The sequence below is a fragment of the Somniosus microcephalus genome, chromosome 20 (assembly GCF_052327205.1).
Source record: "Somniosus microcephalus isolate GS21.2 chromosome 20, FLI_Smic_1.0, whole genome shotgun sequence".
Taxonomy (NCBI): Eukaryota; Metazoa; Chordata; class Chondrichthyes; order Squaliformes; family Somniosidae; genus Somniosus; species Somniosus microcephalus.
Genome location: NC_141006.1, coordinates 24,114,744 through 24,140,050, shown reverse-complemented (window position 1 = coordinate 24,140,050; position 25,307 = coordinate 24,114,744).

Sequence of the window (25,307 nt, the reverse complement as noted above, 5' to 3'; positions counted from 1 at the left end):
TGCCGACCCAGTGTCCAATTCCATCTTCACTTGGACTCCTGCTATCCGAAGCATAACCCAGATAGTTTGGTGGTCTGCTGTGTTACCCACATTATATATTTTTAGACAACCCAGTTCCTTACTGCTGGAGTCTGAATCCGTCTTCTGTTCATCCGAACTGTTCTCTGTCACCTTGTGTACTTTTTTGTACTTCTCCTGCGGTGACTTTTTGCTGCTGGTCTTCTTTCCTGACCGGCATACTCTCGCTATGTGACCAAGTTTGCCACATTGCCTGCATTCTTTATCTTTGAGCCAGCACTGGTTCTGGCCATGCGTTGTCCTTCCGCAACGATAGCACTTTACTGCGCCCAATGCCATTTCATTGGTGCTGAATTCCAATGGCCTTTGCTGTATCTCTGCAGCGCCCCGTGCTGCTGCCTCGTGGGATGCTGCAATGCTGAAAGCTTTGTCCAGCGTAAGGTCCTTTTCCTCTAGCCGTCGCTTCTGGGTTCCTTCCCGAAGGAGCCCACACACAAACTTATCTCTCAGTGCGTCTGCTAGTCCTGTTCCAAACTGGCTGTACTTTGGTAACTTGCTCAGTTCTGTTAGGAATTCAGCGTTGCTTTCTTCTTTAAGTTGAATTCTTTTGTAGAATTTAAATCGTTCCGCTATCAGCAGCGGCGTGGGGTTTAAATGCTCTTGCAGGATAGTAACAATATCCGTGAAACTCTTCCCTACCGGTTTGTCTGGGGTTACAAGGTTCCTTAATAACCCGTACGTCTTCGCACCCATCGAGTTTAATAGGGTTAGTGCTTTCTTATCATCCGGTACCTCATTCGTTGTACAGTAAACTTCGATGCGTTCCACATAAGTGGCCCAATCTTCCACATCGTTATCAAAAGCAGTGATGTTACCCGTTTTTGGCATCCTTGCTGAGTTTCTCCTTTCCCTTCGGATATTATTATTATTATTATTTTTTTACCTTTATTTATTTAAGATGGCGGCTTTTCCCGCGCTTGGCGGCTTTTCCCGCGCTTGTCTTCTTCCCCCGCCGACTCAAAATGGCGATTCCCGCGCTGTTGCCGTCCACGCCTCCCAGCGGTCCTTTATTTTCCCCTGCGCTGCTGCTCTTGTTCCCCGCCGCTCCCGCGGTCCTTGTGGCCATAAACGCTTTTCTGGCTGCTGCGCGTCTCTGCCCCGATTGCAGTCCGGCCCCTGACACCGGCTGCGGTCATGTTCTCCGCCCTTTTCGTCGTTTTCCCTCCCCTTCTCCCACTGACAACTCGGCCGACTTCCTCCCCGTGCCGCTCGATCGGGCTTACCCGCCGCTGTTGTCGAAGGGATGCTCACTGATGTTTGACTTCGTGGCCAGAAACCAACCCGGGTTCCCGATGGCCTCCCATGCGATGCAGTGCTCAGCAGGATGTTGAGGGCAGATGCTCTTGTTCGACGCCCGTTTCTGAGGACGAAGCTTCCTTTATGCAAAACTGCCGCTAGGTAAGATCAGACTCGTCGCCACTGTTGAGTCTGTGTTTTTAAATGCAGTTATACTGAATAACAGGACACAGACTACAGAAGGAAGTAAACAGGTCTTTAGTGATTGAGGGTCAGGGCTGAACTGAGATACACTTTGCTCCGCAGGGTTTATATACCGGTGTGGTCACCACCGGTACTACAATGTACAGGAGCCATCAAAAAGTAGTCCATCACCTTAAGGTATCCTCTTAAGGTAGTACAGGTTACATACACTACAACTGTAATTAACCCTTCAATGGATATAGGGCGGGAAAGTGGAGGTAATGTAGCAGTTAAACCATGATCTTATTGAATGGCGGGGCAGGCTCAAGGGCCATTATGGCCGACTCCGGCTCCTATTTCTTATGTTCTTATCACTTAATCACAATTTCTGAACTTACCGGGGGTGTTTGTCGACAGCATGTTCTGGCATTAAAGAGCCTCTGAGGTGGCCAAGATGCGGTCGACCTTGTGTTGAAACACCAGTTTAACCCATGTTGAGCGCAAGACGCTATCTTGGTAAAGGAGCTGAAGCGCGCACTAGGAACAGCCGCCCAGAGGCTCGTTAAGGGGCTGATTGCCACTTAAAATGCCTGCTAGTGCTCATTAAGGAGGCTGTGCGACATTTTGATGGTTAGCGCTTGTCCTAACGCCCTCTCCTAATGGCGTTGATGTGGATCTCAAGGGATACTCATCATTACATGTTCATTGCTGCTGGAGCTGTGAAGAGGACCTCTGAAGCACATCGGGAGACTTTCTGGGACACTTTGTCAAGACTTCACCAACACTCAAGCAACATTTATTCCACAAATTCTCTGAGGGCTTCACCTAAAAAGAGTGAGTGCTCTGCTACTCTACCTTATAGGAGTCACCAGGAGAAAGGGAGTGCTTGGTCATCGGCATCTTGCTAGGGGTCCCCCTTGTTCTGGACGAGGGATGGGAGGAGGAGATGAGGCCAGGCAGAGCAGCACAGCTGATGCAGAAGAGAGGGACAGGAGTGCGAGGAGGGCGAGGTGGCGTCCTTCCCCCCTGCGGGTACAGGACACCCCTCCTCCTCTGGACCTCCTCCACCAGGACATCCAGTGCCGCCTCCGAGAACCTGTGCCCCCTCTCCCTCGGTCCCTGAGCCATCCTGCAACGTGCCGCTCTGTGCCAGCCAGAGCACTCCACACCTTCAGTGGAAGTGAGTGCAAGGAGCCCACATAGACTGCTCCACAAAAATTGCATCTAATCAGCGCTTGAGTGCTAAACCTGCGGGTTTCTGGTTTACCACCTCCAGGCAAGTTCAAATCATGGTAATCAGCAATTAGGACCAAAATTGTGTGCTAAATCCAGATTTTCAAACCGGCGTATCTTATTTGCACAGCACTCACTTAGTGCCTGTTTTCACCCTTTGGCCAAAGTAACCCCCACCTAGGGCTGAATTTTGCCAGCGCTCAGAGGGCGGGTTTGGAGGTGGATCAGCTGTCAAAATCAAAAAGATTGACAGCGGGCTGGTATTCGCTCTGAACCCGCCTCCTTGTCAGTTTCCCAAGTGCCGGTTCAGCCTGCGCCTTGCGGACACGGCACTAAGCGGCGGGCCATTCAATTGTGCTTGTTAGGAGGGTGTGTAAAGTAATTAAATCCCCATTTTCCCAGCTCCAAAGCATTTTGCCAAGTTTTCCTCAAGGTTCCCGTCACTCGGGGATCACGCCAGGTAAGCATGTCGGGTTCTGAACAACTCTCCATTTCTTTCGATAGGTGACAGCTGCAAAAGTGGTTTAAAAACTACCATTTTACAGCTGGTCACTTTCCAATTGGAAGAGATTTTTCAGCTTTATACAGTTGGGAAGTGTTTGCAGTAAACTGTCTATACACTATCACCTCCTTGCAACATTATATCTCACCCTTGATAGATTGCTTCTGTCATCTCAACTTCACCTGCCATCTGAAACATCAGAGCGGGCACCATTTATGCTCTCTCACCTTGCTCCTCAGAATCTGAGGAGGACCAGCTGCAGCAGCAGAACGAGCCACACCAGCAGCAGCAACAACAAGAGCGCCAACATTCTCCTCAACCACTTGCTGCTCCACAGGGCAGAGGGCATCAGCACAGGGCTGGCCCATGCCGGAGGTCATACCCCCAACACAGGGTGTACAGGCAGAGGATAAGCTTCCTCAACATGATGGAGCAGCAGTGCCAAAGCAGGCTCAGGCTATCGCGCCAGGTCGTCGCAGACATTTGCAGATCACAGAAATCACAGAAACCCCACAGTGCAGATAGAGGCCATTTTGGCCCATCGAGCCTGCACCGACACATATCCCACCTGATCCCTGTAACCCCTACACCAACACATATCCCACCCTATCCCCGTAACCCCACGTATTTAATCCCCCTAACACTAAGGGTCAATTTATCATAGCCAATCAACCTAACCCGCACATCTTTGGACTGTGGGAGGAAACTGGAGCACCCGGAGAAAACCCACGCAAACACGGGGAGAATGTGCAAACTCCACACAGACAGTCACCCGAGGCCGGATTCGAACCCGGGTCCCTGGCGCTGTGAGGCAACAGTGCTAACCACTATGCCACCGTGCTGCCCTGATTGCTGGAGCAAGAACGTGTAGCCCAGAGGAGCGGGAGGACACGCCTTACCAGTGGCTGTCAAAGTCACCGGTGCCCTCAACTTCTTCACCTCAGGCATCTGCAGCAGACCTTTGCGCCAGCTTGCAGCCAGCTGCACACAGATGCACCACACAGGTGACCAATACACTCTTCAACAAGTCGGCAAATGATATACATTTTGCCGCTGATGAAGCCAGTGTCAATGAGCGTGCGCTTGGCTTTGCCGCTCTGGCTGGCTTCCCACGGGCACAGGGAGTCATCAAGTGCACACATGTGGCCATCAGGGCACCCCATCATCACCCAGGAGTCTTTGTCAACTGCAAGGGCTTCCACTCCCTCAACGTTCAGTTGGTCTGCAATCATAGGAAGATTATCATCCATGTGTGCGCCAAGTTCCCTGGCAGCTGCCACAACTCGTACATCCTGCGCCAGTCCACCGCCTCTCAGCTCTTCACACCACCAAGCAGTCTTGGCAGCTGGCTGCATGGAGACAAGGGCTATCCCTCGAACATGTGGCTCATGACACCTTTGAGGAGGCCAACCAATGAGCCTGAGGTTCGTTATAATCAAAGCCACATCTCCACGAGAAGTGCGATCGAGCAGACAACAGGGTTGCTCAAAATGCGCTTCAGATGGCTCGACAGATCTGGTGGAGCCCTTCAGTATGCACCAGCCAGGGTCTCCTGAATAATCGTGGTGTGCTGCGCCCTGCACAACACAGCACAGCAACGAGGATTAGTACTGGATGAGGAAGACAGCAATGAGTGCACAGCCTCACCAGAGGACGATGAGGATGAGGAGGAGCACTATGAGGTTAGTGATGAGGATGAAGAACACCTGGATGAGCCAGCGGTCCCATTGCGACCAGTACGTGAACTCATTGCTGCCCGTCACGCGAGGGATACCCTTATCAATGGCAGATTTCAATAACTTGATGCAGCTCATAAATGTGGCTGCCACCCACGTACGCAGGTTTGCATCACCCAACACCAACACCATGCTGCAGCCACACAATGATTTGGCCCTTGTTTTGACTCTCACCACCATTGCTGGGTATGAAATGAGCCCTGTCCCTTCACTCTGCCACTTCCATTTCATCACACAAATTTGCCAACGAACTCCAATTGTGACAATTACATGATTTATTAACAGCACTTCATAGAATACTAACATGACATTGATAAAGAAAGGCATACCTGAGTGACTACCCTTGTGACTATTTGTGTATGCTCTTTCTTTTCCGGGTGCTTCGATGTCGTGCTACCTCTGCGGCTTCAGCAGAAGTAGAGGCAGCCTCCTCATCTCCCTGCTGCGCCTGCTTAGACACCTCTGGCGGTCGTCCTCTGGGTTTTGGAGCCACTAATGGCTCCGCCAAAGTCTGCTCCTCCTGCGACTGTGCATGCGCAGACTCAGCCATCACTGTCCGGGGAGGCATCTGGGGCTCTGACCGAGGGGTTGGCAAGGGGATGGAAGTCAGAGTGCTTGGAGCGGAGTTCCCACTTCTATGTCCCCTCCCACCATCATCCCTCTCATGGGCCACCCGCACTTCCCTGCTAGCAAGTAGCTCAAGAGCACCTTGCGGCACTTCAGTGGGGCCATGAGGGCCCAACTCTATACTGACATCCCTCCTACAAAGGACATCTATGAGCCTCTGGTTTCTCTCCTCCATTGTTGCCCATCTCTCCTCCATAGATGAGCATCTATTTTCAAGAGAAACCATGTTCTCATGCGACTGGCGCCATGTCTCCTCCATGCAGGTGGCCATCCTATCCATGGAGGAAGCCAGTGAGTGAGCCACAGTGTTGCTCATGCTGGAGATGGACTCCTCCATTCTCTGCACACTCGCAGTCATCGTGGTCGCAAAACTAGTCAGAGCCTCCTGCACTTGTTCCTGCAACTCCAGGATCACTCTCTTCCTGGATGGCCCCTGAGGCTCAGTGTCTACATGCAGCTGAGCAGAGCTTGAAGACTCCTGCGCCCTCTGACGAGGAGTCTCCACTGCTGCCAATGTCTCCACCATCTGCTGCTGCTCAGTTGTGATCTATGAGACACCAGGTGATGACACTACTCTATCTCGCGGCATACCCACCAAAGTGTGCGACTCTGCGCTGGTGCTGGGTTGCTTCGTCTGAGGTGACGTTGCGCCCTCAGAGGCAGGAGGCTCCTCTGAGCAGTCTTCTTCTTGTTGCTCCTGGACATTTGGTGGGGGTGGGGGCTCTTGATGGACCTGTGGGAGAGTAAAGACATCAGTTAAATATACAGGATGTCTACTGCAGACACATACCATTATCCACATGATGAGCATTCATCATGTCTTGACATCACACCCCATATGAGGCAATGATGAAAGGCATGCAATTGTATGGAAAATCATTCTGTCACCAGCTTCTCCTTGTGAGCCCCTCTCTCCATCCCCCACTTCCGGAACGTCCACCATTCCCTCAATCTCCAGTGCTGCCTCTTCTGCACTCGTCAGATATGAAATGGTTGGTGGAGGCCCTCTTCCCGTTCTCGCTCTCTCCCTCTTATTGTGGGCTATCTTTTCCTGCAAGGAGGGAAAGAAGAGAAGGTTTAGTGAAAGTGATGGTATGAGTGTAAGGAATGGAATGGTATAGAGCTTTACACTGACAATTTGATGGAGTGGGTTGTCAATACCAAGTTGCCTCCTTTTGAGTTGTTAGTTGCTGTCATTGCATAATGATGAGGTTCAGTGTGAGGGCTGCATAGTAAGATGGCGACCTGATAATGTAGATAGAGTTAGAGGGATGGATGAAGGGACAGGGATGTTGGGCTGTGTAGCGCTGTGCAGGAGCAGGGGAGCCAATGTAGAGTGGTGTGAATGTGATGAGATGCACAGCAGCATCAAGGTCATTGGGGCTTAATACTCACTTTTCCTGATCTTACTAGATCATTGAACCTCTTGCGACACTGCACCCAGGTGCAAACCACCACTGACAGCCCCGTAACCTCCTGCGATATCTGCAGCCACGCTGCCTGTGTCTGCTGGGGAGGCCTCTTCCTGCCATCCACAGGGAAGAGAACCTCCCTACGTGCTCTCACTCCCTCCACAGTATGATGAAGGGACTCATCTGTGAAGCAAAGTGCTGCTCGTTAGCGCTGCCAGCTCATATGGCAGAGACTCAAACACTGACAGCACTGAATGCTCTCAACTTTCAACTGACAGTAACTGGGGCCATGGCCCCTTTAAACAAACCGGCAATAATCGTGTCATCTGGTGATGTCACCAGACCCGCACCCTTTAATAGGGCCGGGAAATGCGCAGGGGCCCTGTGGTAAACCACTGTAGTTCACTGTGTTCACTTGTTGTTGTTGTTGTTGTTGTCGTTCACTCTTGTTTAACTGTTATGTCTGACTATGCCTCAGCTGACTCCGCCCTCGGCTACCGAGTATAAGGGCAGCCGCATGGCAGCTCCAGGCATTCGGTCATCCACTAGAGGCATAGTCCTGATCTGTCTGAAGTGCAATTCAGTAGTTAATAAAAGCCTGTCGTTCTGAACTCTGCTCAGCCTCTCATTAGAATTGATAGCGCATCAATTTTATTAACTACTGAAAAAAAAAATAATAATAATAACGATGCTGCAGATACTTAAGATCAAGTGCCTGGAACTCGACCCGCAAGAACCGGACTCGACTGCTAAGTTCTCACATTGGTTGAACTGTTTTGAGTCCTTTCTGGCTGCATCCGGCGAGACCGTCGCCGCCGATGCCGACAAGCTCAGGGTGCTGAATTCTAAAGTAAACCACCGAGCTTTTGCCCTTATCCGGGATGCTACGAGCTATCAGGGGGCTATCGACATTTTGAAGGAGCAATATGCACGCCCGGTCAACTATGTTTACGCAAGACATCTCCTGGGATCCCGCAAACAACAGCCCGGGGAACCCACAGAAGCATACATACGGGCTCTGAAGGAACTCGGCCGAGCCTGCGAATGCAAGCAAGTATCAGCCACGGAACATACGGAGGAGCTCATCCGTGACGCCCTCGTTGTGGGCCTCAGGTCCACTCACACACGGCAGCGACTGCTGGAAAGTAGCAAGCTCGACCTGAAGAAGGCGATTTCACTCACCCTTTCGTTGGACGTAGCCCACCGGAACATGGAGGCCTACTCCCCGGACCGCGCGGCCGCCTCATGGATGCCGCAGCCGCCGCCATCTTGGGATGCGGCGCCGCCACGGGCCCCGGCCTCAACTGCTGCAGCGATGTCCCGCCCGAGCCAGAAATGTTATTTCTGTGGCCAAACCAAACACCCCAGGGCGCGCTGCCCGGCGAAAAACGCGGTCTGCTCTGCCTGCGGTAAGAAGGGACACTACGCTGGCGTCTGCAGAAGTCAGAAGACCCCTACCTCCAGCAGCGCCGCGTGCGATTCGTGGGAGCGGCCATCTTGCCTTCCTCCAGCCTCGTGGGGATCGGGATCGTCATGGGCGCCGCCATTTTGTCCTTCTTCTCCGACGCCGCCATTTTGCCAACGGGCCCCCGACTCACCCACCGCCGCCTCACCGGGGTTCTACAGCGACGCTCCCGACTCCACAGCGGCCTCCATTACGCTGGATCAATCCAGACCCCATCAGCTAGCCAGGTCCACGATGGACATCCAGGTAAATGGCCGCGCCACAACTTGCCTTTTTGATTCCGGGAGCACGGAGAGCTTCATACACCCTGATACGGTACAGCATTATTCCCTCTCGGTCCGGCCAACGCGCCATCGGATCTCCATGGCCTCAAAATCTCACTCAGCAGACGTCGGCGGCTACTGCGTAGTGACCCTCTCGGTGAAGGGCTCCGTTTATAAAAATGTAAAGCTATTCGTCCTGCCACATCTCTGCGCTGCCGTTCTGCTGGGGTTGGACTTTCATTGTCACTTTAAGAGCGTCACCTTGACATACGGTGGACCTCTTCCGCCGCTCACTGTCTGCAACCAGCAGTTTTTTAATTGCCCGCCGCGCCCCACCTGTAGTCTCTCCACCCTCAAAATCACACCCCCCCCCCTGTTCGCCAACCTCACCCGCGACTGCAAGCCTATCGCCACAAAGAGCAGGCGATACAGCACCGGGGACAGATCCTTCATAAGATCTGAGGTGACGCGGCTCCTGAAAGAGGGGATTATTGAGGATAGTACCAGCCCCTGGCGAGCTCAGGTGGTAGTCGTTAAGACTGGCAACAAGCAGCGCCTGGTCATTGACTACAGCCAGACTATCAACAAGTACACCCAGTTGGACGCATACCCTCTCCCCCGCATAGCCGACATGGTTAATAAGATAGCGCAATATCGCGTTTTCTCGACCATTGACCTCAAGGCAGCATACCACCAAATCCCTATCCGCCCTGAGGACCGCCAGTACACAGCTTTCGAGGCAAACGGCCGTCTTTTTCACTTCCTCAGGGTTCCTTTCGGCATCACCAACGGTGTCTCCGTCTTCCAGAGGGAGATGGACCGGATGGTCGACGAGAATGCGTTACAGGCCACGTTTCCCTACCTGGACAACGTGACCATCTGCGGCCATGACCTGCAGGACCATGACGCCAATCTTGATAAGTTCCTTCGCACGGCCCAACTCCTAAACCTCACGTACAACAAGGAAAAGTGCATATTCCGCACAGCCCGCCTCGCTATCCTTGGTTGCGTGGTGGAACACGGAGTCATCGGCCCTGACCCTGACCGGATGCGCCCATTGATGGAACTTCCCCTGCCCCACTGTCTCAAGGCCCTCAAAAGGTGCCTGGGCTTCTTTTCCTATTACGCCCAGTGGGTCCCTCATTATGCGGACAAAGCCCGTCCACTTATCAAGTCCACTTCCTTCCCCCTGACGGCGGAGGCCCGCTCAGCCTTTCACCGTATAAAAGACGACATTGCCAAGGCCACCATGCACTCGGTAGACGAGTCCATCCCCTTCCAGATGGAGAGCGATGCATCCGACTTTGCCCTGGCCGCTACCCTTAACCAGGCGGGAAGACCCGTGGCCTTCTTTTCACGAACCCTCCAGGGCTCCGAACTCAGACACTCCTCTGTGGAAAAGGAGGCCCAGGCCATTGTGGAGGCGGTGCGCCACTGGCGGCACTACCTGGCTGGAAAACGATTTACCCTGCTTACTGACCAACGTTCAGTCGCTTTCATGTTCAACAACAAGCAGAGGGGCAAAATCAAAAATGACAAGATTTTGAGGTGGAGAATTGAACTTTCCACCTACAATTACGACATCTTGTACCGGCCCGGGAAACTCAACGAACCCTCAGATGCTCTATCGCGAGGCACATGCGCCACCGCGCAGATCGATAGACTACGGGGCCTCCACAACGACCTCTGCCACCCGGGGGTCACCAGGTTCTTCCATTTCATTAAAGGCCGCAACCTGCCTTACTCCATCGAGGAGGTCAGGACCATGACCAGGAGCTGCCCAGTCTGTGCAGAGTGCAAGCCACGCTTCTATACGCCTGACAGAGCAAACCTGATCAAGGCCACCCGCCCTTTTGAGCGCCTGAGTGTCGACTTTAAAGGGCCCCTCCCCCCCTCTGACCGTAATGTGTACTTCCTCAACATAGTTGATGAGTACTCCCGTTTCCCTTTCGCCATCCCCTGCCCGGACACGACCACCGCTACGGTCATTAAATGCCTGCACAACCTCTTTGCTCTGTTCGGTTTTCCCAGCTATATTCATAGCGACCGGGGCTCGTCCTTCATGAGCGACGAACTCCATCAGTACCTGCTCATGAGAGGCATTGCCTCAAGCCGGACCACCAGCTACAACCCCCGGGGGAACGGACAGGTTGAAAGAGAAAACGCGACGGTTTGGAAGGCGGCCCTCCTAGCCTTAAAATCTAGGGGCCTTCCGACCTCCCGTTGGCAGGATGTCCTACCTGATGCGCTCCACTCCATCCGGTCACTGCTGTGTACGGCCACCAACGCCACCCCCCATGAGCGAATGTTCGTTTTTCCCCGGAGGTCCACATCCGGTACCTCACTACCACACTGGCTGACGTCCCCAGGGCCCGTCCTGCTGAGGAAGCATGTAAGGTCCCACAAAACGGCTCCCCTGGTAGAGAAGGTTCACCTCCTCCATGCCAACCCCCAGTACGCCTACGTGGCATACTCGGACGGGCGGGAGGATACAGTCTCCATTAGAGATCTGGCACCCTCGGGGTCCACTGACCCGTCACCATTGCCCTCCACCACGACCCCCTTCGACACGGCCCAAAATTCAGTAGACCAAATTCTCACCCCTATCCATTCCACCCCAGTAGACGGCATGCCGCGACCCCAGGACCAGCCGGAGTCCACTCGCCCACCCAACACCAAAGGGGACGATACACCGGTGCCCGACCCCGCTCAAGATGCGTCGTTGGAAGCTGTAACATCGCAACCGTCGCCACGAAGATCTCGACGGCAAACGAGGCCGCCCGACAGACTCGCCTACTCGAACTTTTGATACACTTCACCCCGCCGGACTTAATTTTAAACGAGGGGTGAATGTGGTAAACCACTGTAGTTCACTGTGTTCACTTGTTGTTGTTGTTGTTGTTGTCGTTCACTCTTGTTTAACTGTTATGTCTGACTATGCCTCAGCTGACTCCGCCCTCGGCTACCGAGTATAAGGACGGCCGCATGGCAGCTCCAGGCATTCGGTCATCCACTAGAGGCATAGTCCTGATCTGTCTGAAGTGCAATTCAGTAGTTAATAAAAGCCTGTCGTTCTGAACTCTGCTCAGCCTCTCATTAGAATTGATAGCGCATCAGGCCCATTACGGCAAGGTTCGATTTAACGACGTGAACCACGCAGCAGTGGGGTCGCCCCCCGCCGCCGACCTCGCCCGCCTTGAAGCCGCCCAGGTAGGCGAGATCGCGGCCCTAGTTTTCTCTGCTATCTTGGATATGGGGGGGGTGGAAATATTAATGTATATCCACAATAGACTGTCCCCTCAATGTACAACAGTCCAGCAGTGAAGTTATCAATTTATGCCAATCACAATATTAATTACATTGCATTTCAATGATTAGCAATGAGGGTGCCTGAAGCGATGAATTGGAAATCTATTAATGAGAATACGCTAGAAAGTGGCATGACGAATTCTACATATAAATACATTACAATTACAGAAACATTGTTGATTTAGTATGTGTCACTGGGAGTTTTTTTTAACTTTGACTGCATGCAGAATTACCTTGTGATCAGCTGATAATTATGCTCTTGTAAATCTGCAATAATGAAGTCACAAAGCCACTGTAAGGCTCTTTGGTGAATTGTTGTATGACAGTACAGATGTTAATAAAATAGCTTCCTGTTCTCATAGACGCTTTCAGTCGCTAATATACCAGGACTCTGGTGCGAGCTGAACACGTACAGGTGGAGGATTAGGTAGTTATGAGTGCTTTAGGGGGAACTGTCCCTTCATAACACGATCTTCTATCCCTCTCTCATCCCATGCTCAACTCTCAGCTTAGCAGGAGCCTCTGGCGAAATCACAGCTCTGCCTTACTCCACAGCTTAGTGGAAGTCTTGAGTCTGTCTGCTCTCTTTGCCAGGTGTCTTGAAGTCTACACTTAAGCCACATGCCTTCCTTTAGTAGAAATCTGGAATTCTCTCTCCCTAGAGGTTGTGGATGCTCGGACAATTGCAGCTTTTGAGACTGAGATTAATTTGATAGTTGTTGGGTAAATGTATCAAGGGATATGGAGCCATGGCGGTTACTTGGAGTTGAGGTACAGGTCAGCCGTGTTTTAATTGAATGGTGGAGCAGGCTCGAGGGGCTTAATGGGCTACTCTTGTTCCTATGTTGATATATATATTAATAACCTAGACTTGGGTATACAGAACATAACTTCAAAGTTTTCAGCTGACACGAAATTCAGAAATGTAGTAAACAATGAGAATAGTAATAGACTTCAGGAGGATATAGACTGATGAATTGGGCAGACACATGACAGATGAAATTCAACACAGAAATGTGAAGTGATACATTTTGGTAGGAAGAATGAGGAGAGGCAATATATACTAAATGGTACAATTTTAAAGGGGTTACTGGAACAGGGAGACCTGGGGGTGTATGTACACAAATCTTTGAAGGTGGCAGGGCAAGTTGAGAAAGTTGATTAAAAAAAAAGCATATGGGATCCTTGGCTTTATTGATAGAGGCATAGGATTCAATTTCCACTGAGCCGTGGAGGCGGGCTTGGAGGCGTGCGGGGGGTTAAAATCGTTAAAACTGGCAGGTGGGACCCCCCCACCTGGTTCCCGACTCCGAGCAATTTTAACTCAGGCGTGTCTGATGGTCCCGACTCCGTCTCGCATCCAACAGGCGGGACTTGTCTTTAAGGCCCTTAATTACCACTAAATAGCCTCTATAATCCTATTTTAACAGGCCCTTGCAACTTTAACCCTTTTCCCACATAAAACATGCCTGGTGAGAATCACGAATGTCAAACCTGGCGGGAGTACTATTGGATTGCTGACTATCAACTACAGGTCAACCATAAAAGAGGAGATTTGATCAGCCATCATTTGCAGGGGGCAGGACTTAGTTGTCTCAGGCCTGGGGCAACTTTTACAAGGCTTAACCACAGCTGTGGAAGGTTGGAGCCTCACAACCATCTCCAGTGTGGACTCCTGGGAAACCCCTCTCACCACCTTCACTCAGCGCTTCCTCAACGGAGGCATATACCAGAAGCATGGGAGCCATTTATTTCCACCCCATCTGGGCATTAGAGGAGCTTGAGCACCAGCCACGGCAGCAGCAGAACCAGGAACAACAGCAACATCAACAACAGCAGCAGCAACAGGAGCGCCAGGCTGCTGCTCACCCACCTGAGGCAGCAGAGGCCAGAAGGGGCCAGCGCCTGGAAGCCCGTCGGCGCAGGAGATACTCCCCAAACAGGGTCTACAGACACAGGGTCAGCTACCTCAACATGACTGAGCAGCAGTGCCAAAGACTTTCGCGAGAGGTAGTGACTGACATCTGCGCAATGCTACAGCAAGACCTGCTGCCCAGAGGACCAGGTGGACACTCCTTACCAGAGGCCATCAAAGTCACCACCGCACTCAACTTTTTTGCCTCAGGCTCATTCCAGGGATCAGCAGCAGACATCAGCGGCATCTCCCAAGCGGCCGCACACACTTGCATCACGCCCTCTTTGCCCTCGCGCACAATCACATCCATTTCACCAAGGACCGAGCAAGTGTCACGACGCGAGCGGTTGGATTAGCTCATCTGGCAGGCTTTCCAAGGGTGCAGGGCGTCGTTGACTGCACACATGTGGCCCTTAGGCCACCCCATTGCAATCCAGGTATTTTTGTCAACCGCAAGGGCTTCCACTCCCTTAACATTCAGCTGGTGTGTGACGACAAGAAGGAGACTTTGCATGTTTGTGCCATGTACCCTGGCAGTTACCATGACTCCTTCATACTGTGCTGGTCTAGAGTGCCTCCGCTATTCAGTCCGCCAGACCAACTTAACGGATGGCTACTTGGAGACAAGGGCTATCCCCTGAGGACGTGGCTAATGACGCCATTGAGGAGGCCAGCCAATGAAGCTGAGGAGAGCTACAACTCCAGCCACATTTCCACCAGATCCATTATCGAACAAACCATCAGTTTGCTGAAGATGCACTTCAGATGCCTGGATAGATCAGGTGGAGCCCTGCAGTACTCAGCAGCCAGGGTCTCCAGAATCGTTGTGGTTTGCTGCGCACTTCACAAAATGGCACAGCGTTGTGGCCTGCAGATTCTTGAGGACCAAGTGGCTCCTCACATATCCTCCTCAGATGAGGAGGAGGAGGAGGAGGGCGAAAACGAACATCCTGCAGAAGCCCATCAACCAGCGGCAGCATTACATGAGAACATTGCTGCCCGGGATGCAAGGAACGCACTCATCCTGGCCAGATTTGCTTAGCCTAGTCAATCAAACACTTTTGCCTCGCAGCTTCTTACCTGAGCATCGACAATGGCCAAGACCCTGCGGATTCCTAGCTATTTGACCAGCATACTGACAATTGCAAGTAATCCTAAGCCCTCAATGTGAAAGCCCCATTCGCGAAATGATACACGCCACAAATACAGCAGTAGCCATCAGATTTTTTTATTAACATTATTAATCTGATGGCTTTTTCTAACAATACATAAAATTTCACCCAAGTGACTACCCCTGTGACTACTTGTGCTTTATCTTCCTCTTATGCGTGCTCCTACGTAGTGGTTCCCCTGTGGCTTCAGCAGATGTGAAGGCCCCTTGCTCACTTTCCTGCTGCTCCTGTCTCGACACCTTTGGCGGGTGTCCTCTGGGGTTGCGAGCCTGTGAGAGCTTGTCAACAGTCTGCTGCTCCTGCGGCTGTGCAGGGGTTGAGACGTCTATCTCACTTGGGTGTGGACTCCAGTGGGGCTCTGACCGAGGGTTTTGCAGTGGCATGGAAGCGTGAGCGCTTGGAGAGGAGCCCTCACTTCCTTGAGGTCTGCCACCAACCTCCCTCTCATTGGTCAGCTCCACCTCCGCACCTGCAAGTGGCTGGAGAGCACCTTGCTGCACATCACAGGGGCCATGGGGACCCGTATCTGCAATGGCAGTCCTACTCAGAAGGACTTCCATGAAGGTCTGGTTTCTCTGTTCAATAGATGCCCATCACTCCTCAAGAGATGTCATTCTATTCTGAACAATGACCATGTTTTCCATACCCTGGCGACTAAGCTCCTCCATGGCCGTAGCCCTCCTCTCCTCTACCGTAGCCATCCTCTCCTCTACAGTAGCCAGCCTTACCACGGAGGTAGCAATCGTTTCCACGGAGTTAGCCATCCTTTCCATGGTGATGCGCTCATGCGCCAATGACTCCACAAAGGCTCTGCTCATGTTCGCTATGGACTCCTCCATTTGCTCCACACTCGCAGCGACCCTAGAGACAAAACCTGCCAGAGACTCCTGCATCTGTGCCTGGAGTTCCATCACCTCTGATCTTATGGATGGACCCAGAGGCAGAGGGTCGACAGGCTGCTGAGCTGAACTGGCAGAGTCCTGCGCCCTCCGACTAGGACTCTCCACTGCTGTCCCTGTCTCCACAATCTGCTGATGCTCACTTGTGAGCTGCGATACACCAGGTGACAACACTACTCTATGTCCCGAAAGTCCCACCGAGGTGTGAGTGTCTGCGCTGGTGCTGGGTGCGCTGAATTCTGCTGACGCTGCGCCCTCAGAGGTTGCAGCTTCCTCTGAGGAGTCTGGCTGCTCAGCCTCTTCTTCCTGGCTAGGGGGGACGGATGCTTGTGATAGTCCTGTGGGGGAGTAAAGGAAAGAGTCAGAGATGTGATGCCAAGGTTACATGCACATAGCATTTTGCAGATACTCATAAGTGCATCTGTTACAGCTTCACAATCATTATCAGCGACTTATGCAATGTCAAAGAGAAAGATGGGAAACTTTTCTGTCATCAGCTTGCTGTGTTGCACCCGTCTGTCCGTCCCCCACGTGCGAATCATCATCAATGCCGATGATTTCCAGGGCGGCCTCCTCCCAGGGGGTGAGGTGAGCTATTGAGCGTGGCCCTCCTCCTGCCCTGGCTCGCTCTCTCTTGTGAGCAATCTTTTCCTGCAATGAGGGAGACAAGTGGAGGTTGAGTGAGAATGAAGGAGTGAGTGTAGAGATTGCATAGCATAGATACTTAGAAGGAGACAAAGATGGAGTGAGGGTGCAAGACCAAGGGCCCTCCCTGTGTGTTGTCAGTTGTGTTCAAAGCATCAGAGTGATAGGGAGTGTGAGAGCTGCATGGTGGAATAGTTATGTGAATGTGAGCATAAAGAGAGAGGGAATGGGCAAGGGTGCATGGATGTCAGTGTCAAGTGGGATGTGGAGGAAGAGATTGCTAAAGCTGAGTGCTGGTGAGGAGAGGCAATGGGGATCAGATTGAGGGCGATGGGAAATTCATACTCACTTTTCCAGTGCGCTGAAGTTCATGAAATACTTTTCCTGCACTGCATCCAGGTTCTGCGGGTGACTCCCAAGGAGTTGACCTCCTCAGCCACCTGTATCCACACAGCCTTGATCTGAGTGGGAGGCCTCTTCCTCCCTGATGAAGGGAACAGGACCTCCCTGTTGGCCCTAGCCCCATCCACCAATGCCTGCAGTGCCGCCTCGTCAAAGCGAGGAACTACTCTTGCCCTCCCGCTTGTCATCGTTCCTGCAGGTTCCTCTGCCACCAAATGGAGGAAGCTTGGAAGCCTACAGAAGAAGCAAGGCTTGCTGTGGACCTTAAATGCAGCAGCAATGATGACGTCATCGGAGGGGACTTTCAGTCATGAAAAACCCCTTTGCAAAGCCTTCCCACACGTTGGAAATCTATTGGCCAATTGAGTTAAAATTGCATCAATCTCCCACATCCATTTAGATTAGTGTGGGAAACACGAAATTCGGATAACACGACAACAGCCCGCACCTGAGTTAAAATCGAGCCCATAGAGTACACAAGCAAGGAAGTTATGCTAAATCTTTATTAAACACTGGTGAGGCCTCAGCAGCAGTATTGTGTTCAATTCTGAGCACCACACTTGTAGGCAAATTACAGAAAGATGCAAGAACTACAGAGTAGTGATAATGGGGGACTGCAATGATCCTAATATAAACTGGGATAGTAACAGTGTAAAGGGCAAAGAGGGGGATGTGTACAAGAGAACTCTCTTGATCAGTGTGTTTCCAGCCCAACGAGGTAGAAAGCCATGCTGGATCTAGTTCTGGGGAATGAAGTGGGACAAGTGGAGCATGTTTCAGTGTGGGAGCATTTGGGGAACAGTGATCACAATATCATGAGGTTTAGAATAGTGATGGAAAAAGATATGGTACAATCAAGTATAAAAATACTTAACTGGAGGAGGGATAACTTCAGTGAGTTGAAAAGGGATCTGGCCCAGGTGGATTGGAATCAAAAATTGATAGGAAAGATAGTAATTGAACAATGGGAGGCCTTCAAAGAGGAGATGGTTCAGATACAGAGCCGACACATTCCCATGTGGGGGAAAGGAAGGGCATCCAAAGCAAGAGCTCCCTGGATGACTAAAACTATAGGGGAGAAATTTGGTATCGCCCCGTTTGGGGCGCTATTATCGGCCGGCCGCAAAGTTTAGCGCCCGGCGCTAATTATCACCTCCAACTGCAAACTTGGCCTCTATCGCCCCTGGAGGTGATTTGAGCGCTAAACCAGGCGCTACACACCTCTCTTAAGGCACTAACATCGAGGAGCGAGGCGCTACCTCAGAGCGCTACCGAAGCTCAGGTGATGTCAGTTAGCAATGGAACACAGACAGACTGGCGTCGGCCAGTTCTTATAGGGGAGGGTCCATCTTGCTGGCCAGCCACACCCTGCTCGTTGCAGCCTTGAATCTCGGCCTGGAGAGAGCTCTAAAGCAATTGTGCTGGAACCACTAATGGATAGGCCCAGGGAAAGAGCTCAGCGCTTCAGCAACCGGGCCTTGGTGGCTCTGGTTGGCGCTGTGGAGCGGCGATGGGCAGTGCTCTACCCACAGAGTGGCAGGAGGCCATTGCCCCGCGAATACAGAAGAGTCTGGAGGGAGGTGGCTCAGCACGTCTCCTCGAGGAGCCTGGTGCCGAGGACCCACACCCAATGTCGGAAGAGGTTCAACGACCTCACTCGGGTGATCAGGGTGAGTGGCTGCTTTTCAATACCTCTCCATCCCTCCATCTCAACTTCACTCTGTGCCCAGAGGGTTTAAAAACCCCAAGTGCCCAACACTCATCCAAGACCTATGGCCATCTCATAAAACACACACGCACATTCCACACATTAAGGGCTATTCAACTATGGGAGGCACATCAGGCAAGCACATGGCTTTTTCTTGCAAGCCAAGCTCTCTCATAACAGGCGGGAGCAGCAACGCATGGGGGTAGGACCGGCTGACCTACACACCCTCACCGATTTGGAGGCGCGCGTGCACAGGATTGTTGCCAGCCAGGTCATAGGTGCCATGGCCGCTGGAGAGGTCGACCCCCTTGGGCACAGCAATGGTATGTTCATAAGCTTTCTCTCCTCTCTCATTCCACTTGCCCCTCACAACACCAGCCTTTTACACTTTCAATCCAACTTACTAAATGTCTCCAGTCCTTGCTCCCTTACTGCCCCCCTGTCCTCGCTAAAGCCACTCTTTTACCTCCCTGCTTTCAGATAGTGAACCACCAGCTGACCAGCCTGTCCCTCAACCTACCAGTGGCAGTGACATCCCAGACGAGGAGGAAGAGGAAGCCGGAACCTCACCGCCTGTGGCTCCCGAGGGAGCCCATTCCGACATTGGGACCACACCTTCCCTGGAGGGGAGCAGGGGGGTAGGGTCTGATGAGGGCGAAGCTCCGGGACCCAGCGGGCTGCAGCAATGCCATGGGGGTAGGGAAGCTCGGGGGCCAGCTCCCCAGAGGAAGAGTAGGTGCGCAAATCCTGCTGCACAGGACTCAGATGAGGACTGTGTCATCGCGGCCATGAATAGCCAAGCCTTGAGCATGCACACTGAGCTCATGGGTGCAATGGCAAGGCTGCCCGAAAGCATGGATGGACTGGCTAGGAATATGGAGCAGTCTGCTGCAGCACAGGCTGACGCAACGCAATGGCTTAGTGCTGCAATTCAGTCATTGGCTGGTGCCATCCAGTCTCAGACTGCACTCATGCAGTCTCAGATTGAGGTCATGCAAACACTGACTGCTGCCAACCTCGCTGGGTTGCCCACAGTCCTTCGGGGATCTCACAGTACTGCAGCAGGCCAGCAATCTGTGCTTGAGCAGATTGCTCCGGATGCTGAGGCACTGCCCTGGGGGAGTGGCAGTGTGTCGGTCGAGCAGGAAGGTGCATTCCTGCTCCCACCACTGGCACTTCCCCATTGCACTTGCCACCGCCTGCAACACAGCCAGCCCAGACTGCTGCCGCCCATACAGAGTTGGTGCAGTCTGCAGCCAGGTCCTCCAGGCCCAGAGCTGGTCAAGGGTGTCCTTCAAGGGTGCCTTGTTTTGCAAACTTTGTACAAAAATAATAACTTGCAGGACAACGAAGTATTACAGTTTAACTCTTTTATGAAGCATTAGGTCTGATCTTACTCATAACAGTACAGTGGGGAAAAGATGGTGTTAGGACCCCTGGCCTGGGTCTTCTAAACAATAGTAGTCCTTACAGATGCCTGCAGGCCATTGACAACGCAGCATGTGATCACATGTGAATATAATAGGTATTCCATACAGATGCCTGCGGGCCAATGATAATTCAATATGCAAATGTTACATCCCCTTTCTTTTAAAAAAAATGTTATGCATTACTTTTAAACCTTTCTTCTACCTAATGTTCTCGATAGCATAAACATATAAGTAAACCCAGCATTTAACTAGCGCTGAAAACATCTCAATGTTTCAATAACGATGTACAGTTTTTTTTTAGGGCAGCGATCCGCCTACACCCTTTGACAGTTCACAAGTCAAGGATAACTCTAGGCTTGACCTCTCGTCCCGACCTTGTGTGGTATGGAACTGAGCATGCTCCTGAATCGGTCAACAAATCAGGTTCAGGTTTAGGTTCAGGTAAGTGTGATGTGTTTTGTGTATTGCTCTGTTCATCACACTCTGTTGAACTGATCCTCTCGTCGGAATGACGGTGTTGTTCCTTGATGTTCAGGAGGTGCCTGCGATTGCGGCGGTACACCTGTCCTTCTGGGGTGCGGATGTGATACGATCGCTCAGTGTCAGCTGGCTGGATGACGACTGCTGGCTTTCAGTAGTCATGCTCCTGGATTCTGACGGATTCTCCATTGTGCAGCGGCGGCAGTAGTCTAGCTGACCTGTCATAGTATCTCTTTTGGTGTTGCTGTCTCTGTACACATTTTGCATTCACTTGCTTGCAGCTGACGACCTCTGGCTGCAGCTGCTAGTTGGTGCTTGGAAGGATTGAGCGAAGTCTGTGGCTCATCAACAGCTCTGCTGGTGACTTGAAGTTGTCAACCGGAGTGTTGCGGTACTCAAGGAGACTGATGTAGGGGTCTCTTTTGTCCACTTTGGCTTTGTCCATGAGTGTTTTTGCAATCTGCACAGTTTTTTCAGCAAGGCTATTACTTTGAGGGTAATGTGGGCTTGATGTGACATGTGTGAAATCCCATGCCTTGGCAAACGATTCAAACTCTTTTGAATTGTATTGGGGGCCATTGTCTGAGACTAAAGTCTCTACAATGCCATGCCTGGAAAAGGCTGCCTTTAGCTTGTGGCTCACAGCTGCAGATGTGGTGCTGTGAAGCTTGTCCAATTCAAAATATCTGCTGTAGTAATCAACAGTCACTATGTAGTCCTCGTTGTTCCATGTGAACAGATCCGTTGCCGTGACATGCCAGGGCCTGTCTAGGATACGGTGAGGTATCATGGGCTCTTTGACATTTGATGGGTGGCGTTCTAGACAAATGGAACATTTTCCGACAATGTCCTCAATGTGTTTGCACATTCCGAGCCAAAACATAATGTCACGTGCTCTTTGTTTGCATTTTTCCATGCCCATATGTCCAGCATGAATTTTTGTCAACATCTCTTCTCTGAGACTGATAGGAATGATGATTTTCTCCCCTTTGAAGATGATTCTGTTGATTTGTGACAGTTCGTCTCTGTGGTTCCAGAATTCAGATATGCTCTGAGGGCATTTCCTCCTTTCCTCAGGCCATCCTTCATGTATGACTTTGCTCAGCAGTGTGAGTTGTGCATATTTCTCTGTTCCTGCTCGGATCTCCTTCAGTTTTGAGTCACTCACAGGTAAGCTGTTGTACACCATGTGCACCTGCACATCCATGCCTTCACTGAGGCTGCTGTCCTGGTAGCTAAGAGACTTTCTGGAACCTTTCTTCTACATAATGTTCTCAGTAGCATCAACATATAAGTAAACTCAACATTTAACTAGCACTGAAAACATCTCAACGTTTCAATAACGATGTACAGTTTTTTTTTTAGGGCAGCGATCCACCTACACCCTTTGACAGTTCACAAGTCAAGGATAACTCTAGGCTTGACCTCTTGTCCTGACTTTGTGTGGTATGGAACTGAGCATGCTCCTGGAATCTGACATTCTCCATTGTGCAGCGGCGGCAGTAGTCTAGCTGACCTGTCATAGTATCTCTTTTGGTGTTGCTGTCTCTGTACACGTTTTGCATGCGCGACCTGCCAGGGCCTGTCTGGGATACGGTGAGGTATCATGGGCTCTTTGACATTTGATGGGCGGCGTTCTAGACAAATGGAACATTTTCCGACAATGTCCTCAATGTGTTTGCACATTCCGGGCCAAAACATAATGTTACGTGCTCTTTGTTTGCATTTTTCCATGCCCATATGTCCAACATGAATTTTTGTCAACATCTCTTCTTTGAGACTGGTGGGAATGATGTTTTTCTCCCCTTTGAAGATGATTCCGTTGATTTGTGACAGTTCATCTCTGTGGTTCCAGAATTCAGATATGCTCTGAGGGCATTTCCTCCTTTCCTCAGGCCATCCTTCATGTATGACTTTGTGAGTTGTGTATCTTTCTCTGTTTCTGCTCGGATCGCCTTCAGTTTTGAGTCACTCACAGGTAAGCTGTTGTACACCATGTGCACCTGCACATCCATGCCTTCACTGAGGCTGCTGTCCTGGTAGCTAAGAGACTTTCTGGAGAGCGTGTCTGCAACAGGAATGTCTTTGCCTGGACGGTGAATGATTGTGAAGTCATACTTCTGTAGCTGAAGGATCATTCTCTGTAGCCTTGGTGGGGCTGCGGCTAGTGGTTTCCTCATGATTGACTCGAGGGGCCTATGGTTGGATTCCACAATGACTTGTCGGCCATAGACGTACTGGTGGAAACGCTTACATCCAAACAGAATAGCATATAGCTCTTTCTCGATTTGAGCATAATTGATTTCACTGTCTGTGAGAGATCTGGAAGCGTAGCCAATGGGCTTTCCTTCTTGCAGTAATACTGCACCTAGTCCGTACTTTGACGCGTCCACTTGTAGTCTGAGCTCTTTGTTGGGGTCGAAGTAGGTAAGAACTGGTCCTGGTTCTCTGGTGATTAGGTCTTTCATTTTCTGAAATGCTGTGTCATGTTGTTTGTCCCACAGGAACTCATTGGATTGTATGAGCAAATGACGCATGGGTGCGTTGATTTCGGAGAGGCTCAGGGCAAACTTGGCTAAGTAGTTAACCATGCCTAGTACTGTCTCTAGCTCTGCGCAGTTCTTCGGCGGCTCCAACTTCTTGATGGCGGAGATTTTCTCTGGATCTGGCTTAATGCCATCAGTTTAGAGGCGATGCCCGAAATAACTGATCTAGGTGGATGCGATTATGCTTTTCTCGGGGTTGAGCCGGATACCTTTCTCCCGTGATCTTTGTAGCATCGCACGGAGGTTCCTGTCATGTTCCTCTCTATTCCTGCCATAGATGAGGATGTCGTCTATGATTGCGACTACTCTGTCGAGGCCTTCATAGGTTTCGTCGATCTTCCGCTGGAATTCATCCTGAGCTGAGATAAGACCAAATGGTAAACGCAGAAATCGGTAGCGTTCAAATGGTATATTGAACGTTGTTAGCTTAGATGACTCTTCCGTAAGCTTGATAGTCCAGTATCCTGATCGTGCATCCATTACACTGAAGTAACGTGCTCCCACTAGCTTGGGTGTGATGTCATCTAGCGTTGGTAGAGGGTAGTGAGGGCATTTGATAGCCTTGTTCAAATCTCTGGGGTCGAGACAGACTCTGAGCTTGCCTGTATGTGGTTTCTCAACCACTACTAACGCGTTGACCCACTCTGTCGGTTCTGTTTCCCAGACGATGATTTCTGTATTCTCCATGCTCTGCAGCTCCTCCTTCAGGCGACTACGTAGAGCAAGGGATATCCTTCTCGGTGGGCAAACCACAGGGGTTGCTGCTGGGTCAAGGTGAATAGTGCATTCACCTGGGAATAGTCCGATTCCTTTGAAAACATCAGCAAACTCCTCCATGACTGTCTGCTTCTCAACTGGTGCTGTCAATGATAGCACTAGCTTGACGAGGTCCATGTCTAAACATGCCTTTAGACCTAGCACTGGAGGTGCTCGAGTGTCAACCATGTAAAAGTCCAACATCATTTCGCTTTCTTTGTACTTGCATTTCTTCATGCATGTGCCTTTTACATTGAGCTGCTCACCCCCATAGCTGGTCAGTCTGCATGAAGTGGACTGTAGCTCACACTCATCCTTCAAGCTGTGATACTCACTCAGAGGAATTACATTAACCTGAGCTCCAGTGCCTAGTTTAAAGCTAAGCTCTGTGCCCTGTTTTCCTATCTCAATATTGACAAAGGCTTGCTCAGTCTCTGAAATCTGTTTTTTCTGTGACACAGAATCAATAAACAGTTCCTCTGCATTTGGCTCTCTATCTGGCATTTGGCTGTCACTCACTGTGTGTACTGCTAATCAGAAAACTGTCCTGCAAACTTCAGCAAAGTTGTTCCGTTTACCACATTTAGCACATTGCCTTCCTTTGGCAGGGCATTGCACCTTTTCTCCATGCATCTTGTTTCCACAATATCCACAGTTTTTGAAGCATTTTATGTCAGTGTCGCTCATTTTTAGAACTCTCTCTGTTCTTTCTGTTCTGAAACACGCTCTCTGGGCGGTGTTCTTTGGTGTGTGTCTATTAACTGCGTGCACCGTCTGCTCACGCGAGCTGCTCGTGGCGCCGGTTATGGTTTTCAACTGTGCTTGGGCTATCTCGTGCGATCTAGCTATGTCCATAGATTTGTCCAGCGTTAGCCCGGACCCAACATTCAAAAGTTTCTCTCTCACTTTAGCTGAATGTATTCCAAACACGATGCTGTCTTTGACCATCTCATCTTTATCTTCTGCATATTCACAGTATTTTACCAGTAGTTTTAACTCAGTCATGAACTGTTCAAACAACTCACTAGCTCCTTGTACTTTCTCCTGAAACTTGTACCTAGCGAATATCATATTTGTCTTGGGCATCACATATGATTCAAAACGGTCAAAATAACTTTTCAGTACCTTTGCTTCATCCGCGTTGAGAGACCATGTGTTAAAAATGTCTCTCCCTTTTTCTCCGATCCACAGGGGTAGGTAGTTGCATCTTTCTTCCTGCTCTTTGCTTTTCAGTGGACCTGAGAACATCAACTCCACGTGTTGCTTGAACTTGCTCCATTCTCTAGGTAATTTCAAAGATTCCCAATTCA